The sequence below is a fragment of the Parus major genome, chromosome 20 (genome assembly GCF_001522545.3).
Source record: "Parus major isolate Abel chromosome 20, Parus_major1.1, whole genome shotgun sequence".
Taxonomy (NCBI): domain Eukaryota; kingdom Metazoa; phylum Chordata; class Aves; order Passeriformes; family Paridae; genus Parus; species Parus major.
The window spans coordinates 13,560,525-13,568,306 of NC_031788.1; the positions used below are offsets into that span (position 1 = coordinate 13,560,525).

At 47.3% G+C, this 7,782-nt stretch overlaps 1 long non-coding RNA gene across 1 annotated transcript in view; it reads right to left on the bottom strand.

Annotated features, from left to right (window-relative positions):
* LOC117245337 overlaps positions 1-4,518 on the bottom strand; it is an 8,930-nt gene extending 4,412 nt beyond the window's left edge. Inside the window, exons 1-2 of the long non-coding RNA XR_004499956.1 lie at positions 4,353-4,518; positions 268-419 (exon numbers count right to left, since the gene is read on the bottom strand). This is a non-coding gene — a long non-coding RNA (uncharacterized LOC117245337). The remainder of the gene's footprint in view (positions 1-267; positions 420-4,352) is intronic.
* Positions 4,519-7,782: the final 3,264 nt, after the last annotated feature.

Here is a 7,782-nt window from a genome sequence, read left to right on the forward strand (position 1 = left end):
AAAAATCAGTGTCAGTGGGCTGTAGAGGTCCAGTGCAGATGGACCTGGTGTCCCTAATGGAAGGGTCATTTCTGCTCCATTCTTCAGAGAGAGCTACATGAAAATATCATGCTGGGGTGTGTGATAAAATCTGGTTTTTCAAGCTCATCCTCCAACCTGCGGCAGCACTGGTTGGAGTATTTTAAATTATTTCGTATTTCTGTAAGTATGCAGTGGAATAACACTGAATATGACACCCTCCCCATTTCACACTCTGCCCCCTCCTACCTGCTACGAACAGAAGGAGCAGCAACACAGCTCCTGGTGCTTCATTCGGAGGTGTTACAACAAGACAGTCCAGATTCAAATGTCTTTAAGGAATAATTTTCAGGAGCAGAGAGATGGTGTCCTTGTTCCCACTAAAGACTCAACAGAATAACCTAAAACAAATAAATAAAATTTACCTGGGGTGCCCCATAATGGGAATTTGGAAGGAGCCACGTACCAGGCGTGATGGAAAGGAAATATCTGAGCTTTGAAAAATGCCACCAGAATTGCAAAACAGCATTAGATGGGCCTGGGCAACAATTGGAGAGTGACCTTAAAACTCCTCTGCTGACAGATTGTGAGTTACAGTGAATTTTACTAATTCATACACACAGGTCCTGCTCAGCCTGGCCTCTGTTTGCCTGCAAAGCCTTAGGCTGGAATCTGCTCGAGCCAGGAGCTGCCTGCACATGCCCAGGAAATGCTAAATATAAACTGGACAATGTGCAGATAAATCATTTTAATGAACATTTTAGGTCAAGGTCCAGGTCTTTGTTTGCACCTACAAAGGACCAAGGGGACAGTGAACACCTGTCCCAGGTACAAGTCCTGGAACACTACTGCAGCTCAAACAGAACAAGAAGTCTCACCAATCCAAAGCGTCCTAACTCTGTAGCACTGAAAAACCAGTTAATTTCCTCTCTAAAGAAGACAGAAAATAGAGTTTTCTCACTAGAATTAATCACTGCTTACATCATATTGCCCCACAGTTCTAAACCTCTCCTTTTAGCACAGTTTTAAAAGCAGATTTTCAAGGGCACTGCCTCTTGATGAAGACCATTCCCCACATGTCCTTCAAACACTTCAGATTATTTAATGAGTAGAGGAGGAATCTGTAAATCAGGATTTGCAGTGAGGTCATTTCACCATAATCTCTTCATTCATTGGACAGGTTTTGGGTCAAAAGAGCCAAGAAATGAAGTTCAAGACCAGAAAGTGTCCACACTAACAGCCTGCTCACATTCCAGTGTCACCCAACATTTCCTACCTAGCTCAGTTATTTCATTCTGTCCCCAACTGAATCCAACCTCCCAAAATAAAAACTCCCTGGGATTATTAATAAAATTATTAATTACACCTAGGGTCTGTTTGCCTCGTCCTTCCCAGCTGTGTCTCAAAGAGAGCAATACCTGAACACGCTGCCTGAGGCAAGGATCCTCTCCCCAGCCTGAGAGCAGAGCAGCAGAATCGCTGTGAAATGCACTTTTACACCTGGATCACACTGGGCACGAGCTCTCACCCCTCCAAGGGTTATTTTCTTGGCACTCGAGGTCATGCCCCAAGCTTTGGGTGAACATTTGAGTGTGCCTGGGCACCTCCCAGCAGAGATGTTGAAGTTTAATCACCAAGGACCAGAGCCTGGGGCTGTCCCTCAGGTTAGATTTACCTCAGCAGTGCAGCTCTCAGTTTCAGGCTGTGAAATCCACATTCAGCCCCTTGGGATCCAACATTCCAGCCAGAGATTTCAGCTGCTCCCACAGGTGAAGGTGTCAGGTCCTGTGTCCCTGTTTCTTCTGAGGACAGGCTGATCCTACTTTTAGTTCTCTTTATTCCAAACAAGCAAAATTCCAAATACTTCAAGTTTCCTCCTAACCTCCACCCCAAACAGGTTCCACCTTCCCCAGCCCCTCCTTGGGGGTGGCACCAGTGACCCAAACCTTGCTGCCATTCTCGTGCCCTGGCTGGAACACTGCCCTGCATTCAAACCCTTCTTCCCAGCAAAGCACCAGGTTCTCACCCCTTGCCAGACACCCCAAACTCTCCCTGTTTGCACTCTCAGAGGATCCCCAGATCCAGCCCAGCCCAATTATCTGCTCAGTCCCCACTTCCCATCCTCAGGTCACTGGGATAGTGTTGGAGTTATCCAGGCTGGTGGAGGGTTTGGTGATGAATTGTGTTCCAGAAGCTGGCAGTGCCTGAGCTGCCCCTGATGTGCTCTGCTCATTAAATCAGGGAAATGAGCTGGGGTCATTAGAGCTCTCCTTAACTAGGAACCACCAGGGGCTTACAGAACTCCTTTAAATGCACAGAAGGTGCCCTTAGGAGAAGAGTGGAGTTTGGTGCTGGGTAGGCTCGTTCCCCTAAGCAAAGAGAAGCAGTAATGAACACAGGAAAAAAATGAAAATCCAGTCTCTCAAAGGCACAGAAATGCCTCAGAAGGGGCCCCCTCACTGCAGCTGCTGCTCTCAGTGGCCAGAAGCAATTCCTGCCACACAATTAGCTTTTCCAAATGGCAGAACCAGAAGGTGGCAAACTGTGACCTGTTCCCAGGCTCAAACACTAACAAAACCTCCTGCAAGCATTTCTTTTTAAATTATTCTTAGGAAAACTTCAAGCACACAGCCTGGAAAATAGTTACATTCTTAATACAGAGGAAAACTACTACCCTGCAGTCCAATCACACAAACAAATAGAATAATAAAGCAGGTGACATTTCCTATTAGCAATCTCCACTGGTTGTGTTTGCAACTCTTGAGAAGCAAACTAGCAAAAATACCAAGCCTGTTTTGTTAAGATGGTGAATAAATTGGATGCTTGTTAAGCCCTGATTGCTTCTTAAATATTTGCCTAGATGTGAATGTCTTGAGAGAAGGAGGTTAAAGCCTTTTCAGTCTGATCCTGTGAGACCTGAATACAAAGCCCATCTTGTAAAATTCCCTCCTGCTCATGTGAAGTCTCCCAGAATCGGGTCCATGTCTGAAACAGGGCTGAGCTCACTGTGCCACTGGGCTCAGAACCCAAATATTGAATACTCATTCAGAGCTGGGCTTCCCAAGCTGCTCTGGATGCTTCCTCCCCTCCTCATCTTCATTCTTTTAGTTCCAGTAAATCCCATGGCTTTTTCCCCTGCACCTGGATGATCCCAGTGATCAGCAGCCTGGGATCTCCAGGTGGATTCACCCTCCCAGCCTGCAGGGTGTGAGCACATGCATGCCCTGCACAGGTTTTGTGCCAGGAAAATGGATTATCCCCAGCTCTGCCACTGCCTTTTCCCATGGTCATTTTGTCCCAGCAGGCACAGGACCTCTGGAAACCCCTTGGGATGGTTGATGTTCAGGGTGTGAACAAAGAGGGGAAAACAAAGCACTAAAGAAAGACAATTTTACTCTTGCAAAGAGAAAACCAGACAAGAGCTCTCCACAAACTCTGACTGGCTGCCCTCCATCCCCCTGTGCCAGGAGCTGCTCTGGCACCAGCAGTGCCCATCTCACCACCTCTGGGGGTGTCTGCAGCACTGGGGTGGTGTTTCTGCAAGCCAAAGAGCCTCAAACCCCTAAACCCAGCTGCAAGTGTGCTCTCACCATCACAGGAGCTATAAATAAACCCCAAATCACCCAAACTCTCATGCCAGTATAATTTCAAATGAGCCTGGACAGAAAAGATCAGCCTCCCTGGGCTTGCATGCTTGGTTCTAATAGCATTGACTGCCTGGTAACAAGATGAAGAGCTCTTATAAAGAGAGACAAGCAGCAAGAAATTGTATTATGTACTAATACCCCCTTACTGACAGCACTTATCTGCAGGACCGAGGGCAGCACACAGAAAGGGAGTTAAAAGCTCTGCCATCATCAACCACAGCTCTGCCTCCTGCACCAGAGGGATCCAGGCAGGGTTTGTGCCTCCAGTGGGGCCAGGGCAGCTGCAGGATTGAGTTCACACAGGGCCAAACACAGAGCTCAGCAAGGAAAGCTCCCAGGGCAGGTTTCTGTGCACCCACACATCCCTCCCAACACTCCATCCTCCCCTCCATCCATCCATCCATCCTCCCCTCCATCCATCCATCATCCTTCCCTCCATCCTCCCCTCCATCCATCCATCCTTCCCTCCTTCCATCCCTCCATCCATCCTTCCCTCCCTCCCTCCCTCCATCCTCCCCTCCATCCATCCCTCCATCCATCCTTCTCTCCATCCCTCCCTCCCTCCCTCCATCCTTCCCTCCGCCCTGCAGAGCCTGTCTGTGCTCAGGGACCGAGGCTGTGCCCAAGGAGGGTTTGGCATCACAGGAATCAGCAGCAGCTCAGAGCTGAGCCCTAAACCCCCCTTACCTGCTCTGGATCCTTCCCATTTCATCTCAAACTCAGCAGCAGTTTGTGACTCAGTCCCTTCTTATGTGAGGAGCTGAAAATTGATGGCTGAACGTGCTCCATTCCAGAGCTCCAGCTTGGCCTGAAATGTAAGTGCTACTGGAGTTTAAAAAAAATATAAAATAAAAAGCCAGGAAAGTGAGACCAGCACAGGGCAGGGAGGAAAGCAGCAGGGGCAGCTTTCCTGGGAAAGAAGGGCAGCAGGAAGAACACATCACCCCAGACACAAGATATCGCTTTCAGCTGTTCAGTAACGAGGGTTAAATACCCCTGAGCGGCTACAGGTGTGACCAAAAAAATGCAGAAGTAAAATGCTGATTTTTAAACAGAAATCAACATATTCTCCAGAAAAGCAAAACAACTTTAAGCCCTTTCTAAAGGGAATATCTTTAACTTATCTTTAACTAGCCCCCAAAATAATGTGAGGAGTGTTGAGCCAGCACGTGGCACAGCCCTGCTGCTGGGAGTTCATGGAGCAATATCCTGCTCTCTTCCAGAATTTGTTTTTTAAGGTTGCCTTAAAGGTCTAGAGAAAAATCTAAGAGGCTGCTCCTGCAAAAATACCTTTTCAAATTCCTGCTTAGATCAGCTGAATGTGCTTTGGGTTTGGATTGCCCTGGATCCTCTCCCAGCCACGGTGCCACATCTGCCATGGGGACAGAGCTGCACCTCTGGAGCCCATCAGAGCACCACTGCAACATTCTTGGTCCTTCTTCTCCCCAAACCCCCACCTGAGGAGCAGCTCAGTTGTGACTCTCACCACTGACCCATCCAACTTCCTTAAACAACAAGATCTGTAGTAAACAAAGAAGAGAGAAGAAAGAAAGCAGTGAGGTTTTACAGTTTAGAAAGAATAATTAAAATAAAGCAATCCCTTTTGGAGAAACACTAGACACACATGCAGCCCTTTTGTATAATCTGTTGTTTGACAGCATTCTTAAACTAAGTAAGACCACTAAAAGCAACAGTAAAATTAAAGAACAGATATATGGGACTGAAGTAGATTTCATGACAGCAGCAGGGAAGAAAAGCTGAAGATGTTGGTCAGAATGACAGGGTTTTGTTTAAGAACACATGTACTGCTCTGTAGCTGGGAGAAGAAAAATTGATTTTCCAGACACTGCTATAAAACATGCCAAGAAGCCAGAGCAAACCAAAGAAAACACCAGCTGCAAGTGGATAATAAAACATCCCAAATTTTCCATGTATGTCCATGTATGGCAGGAAGAAATTACCCTGCACTTAACTTTGCTCCCTCTGTCACAGGTCAAAGGACAAGAAACATGAAGAGAAAGCAGAATAAAGTATCAGAACCCCTGGGCAAAGGGAATTCCCAGCAGGGAGGAGCTGAGGAGCAGGCTGGGAGCAGCAGCCTGTGCCCAGTCCTGGGCAGTCAGCCCTGTGAGCCCAGCAGCTTTGGGATGGATTGTGGAAAACAGGGGAGGAAAACTCCTGGATGGAAACCCCACCCTGGCCACTGAGGCTGACTCGTGCCTGGTGACAGGAAATATGCTTCAAGGCCTTAAGTTCACAAGCATAAAACAGAATGACAAGAAAATACAATTAACTGGTTTTGTTTAAGATTGAACAACTGCCTCATCCTTTCTTTGCTGTTTTTCATCCAGTTTAAAACAGCAAAGAGAGTAAGGCTGGAAAGAACTGGGAAAACTGCAGCTCAGCTCAGTATGGATCAAACATTGTGGTATTTCCCAGCCTGGGGGTTGTTTTTGTCTGGATTTTCCAACCCTGATATGACATCATGCTTTGAAGAGGAAAAAGACCTGGGAATGAAGAATGTCCTGTGTATTTTCATGAGCCACAGCCACCAATACTCTCAGTGTAAACCAGCCAGTCACCTGTGAAGATTTCCAGCATCCCCAGTTAATGCAGGAGTACAAATTCCAGTTCAGGAGTGAATTGTGGAGGTGTTAGACCCTGGAAGATGCAGATACTGGGATTTTCCAGGGTACCTAAATTCCATCATATACAAAATTCCATCAAGTAATTACCCTAATGCTAAGAGGAAAGCTGACTGGAGCTGCTGTTGTTCTCTTCTCCAGATCTGGATTTCAGAATGGCTGATGAAGTATCCTTAATTCTGATGCTGGCCAAAAACGTGGTACATAATTCAACAGTGATTTCATCATCATTATTAAAGCACATTTCAGGAAAAGCTGGAAAAACCAAAGTGATAAGGAAAAGCCTTGATGAAGACCTCCAGCCCTCAGCAGTGAGGGAGAGGAAGGCTCTGTGAGAGGTGCTCAGGGTGAGGGAGGTGCAGCAGGAATTTGCAGGTGGATGTGGATAACCATGGCTTGGGCTCCGCTCCCTCGGGTTGGCACCCAGGGGAATGTGCACTCACAGAGCTCCTGAACTCAGCCTGGAGCAAGAATGCAGCTGACATGATGACACTATTAGCCCAATTAATAATTCACAGGTGCCTATAAAAATACTGAGAACATTTTCATCATCACCTCTGGCATGCAAACCGCTCCCATGGGTGACACTCCCGCCTGATTCCCAGCCTGGAATTACCCCCCTGCCTCCAGGATCACTGAATTAAAACCTGGAGTGTGTTCTCTCCCCTGGGGAACACTCAATCCCTTTCCAAATCCCAGTTTTCTATTCATTATTAATCCTTCCCAGATCATTTCTGGAGCTAACAGCTCCCCAGTCCCAGGCAGCCTCGGTGGCTCGGAGAGCAGCAGGAAAGGCTGGGCACATCCATTTCCTTCCATAAAGCACTTCAGTGGCAGCCACCTGGGCTCCTTCATTTTACACAGGGGATCTCAAGCAAAGAGCAAAGAAAGAGGAGGAAATTTGGCTTCTGAGACATGATAACTGTTCAGCACAAATCCCTGCAGCTGGGGGCTCTCCCTGGCCCTCAGCAGTGTCCTCTGGACAAAGAGCACCACAAATCCTCTGTGCTTCCATCTCAGGTGAAATGTGACTGCAGCACACCAAAGCCCTCCTGGCTGGATTAGCCTGTTACCAAACAGGAGCTGTTAAATGAAGTGTCTCACTGAGAGCACCAGTGTGTGATGACTAAAAAGAGACTCAGTAGTTTTTGCCACGTCCTCCCAGGATAACAGATGCACCATTCCTCGGCTGGGTCTTGGAGAGCCCCCCACAGAACCACAGCAGATGCTCCAGAACACGAGCCCAACCTGCTCTGGCTACACAAATATGGCAAATACACCACAGAAAGCCTTTCATTTATTTATTTATGTGGGTTTTTTTTCACCAATGCATGATCAGAATAAAACACAACATCCATATATTGGGCATCACTTTTACTCCTGGGGGAGCTGACTGAAATCCAGATGCCTGGGGCAGATCCTTGCCCCTAAAGGCAATTGGATCCAGAGGGATGGATCCAGAGGGATGGATC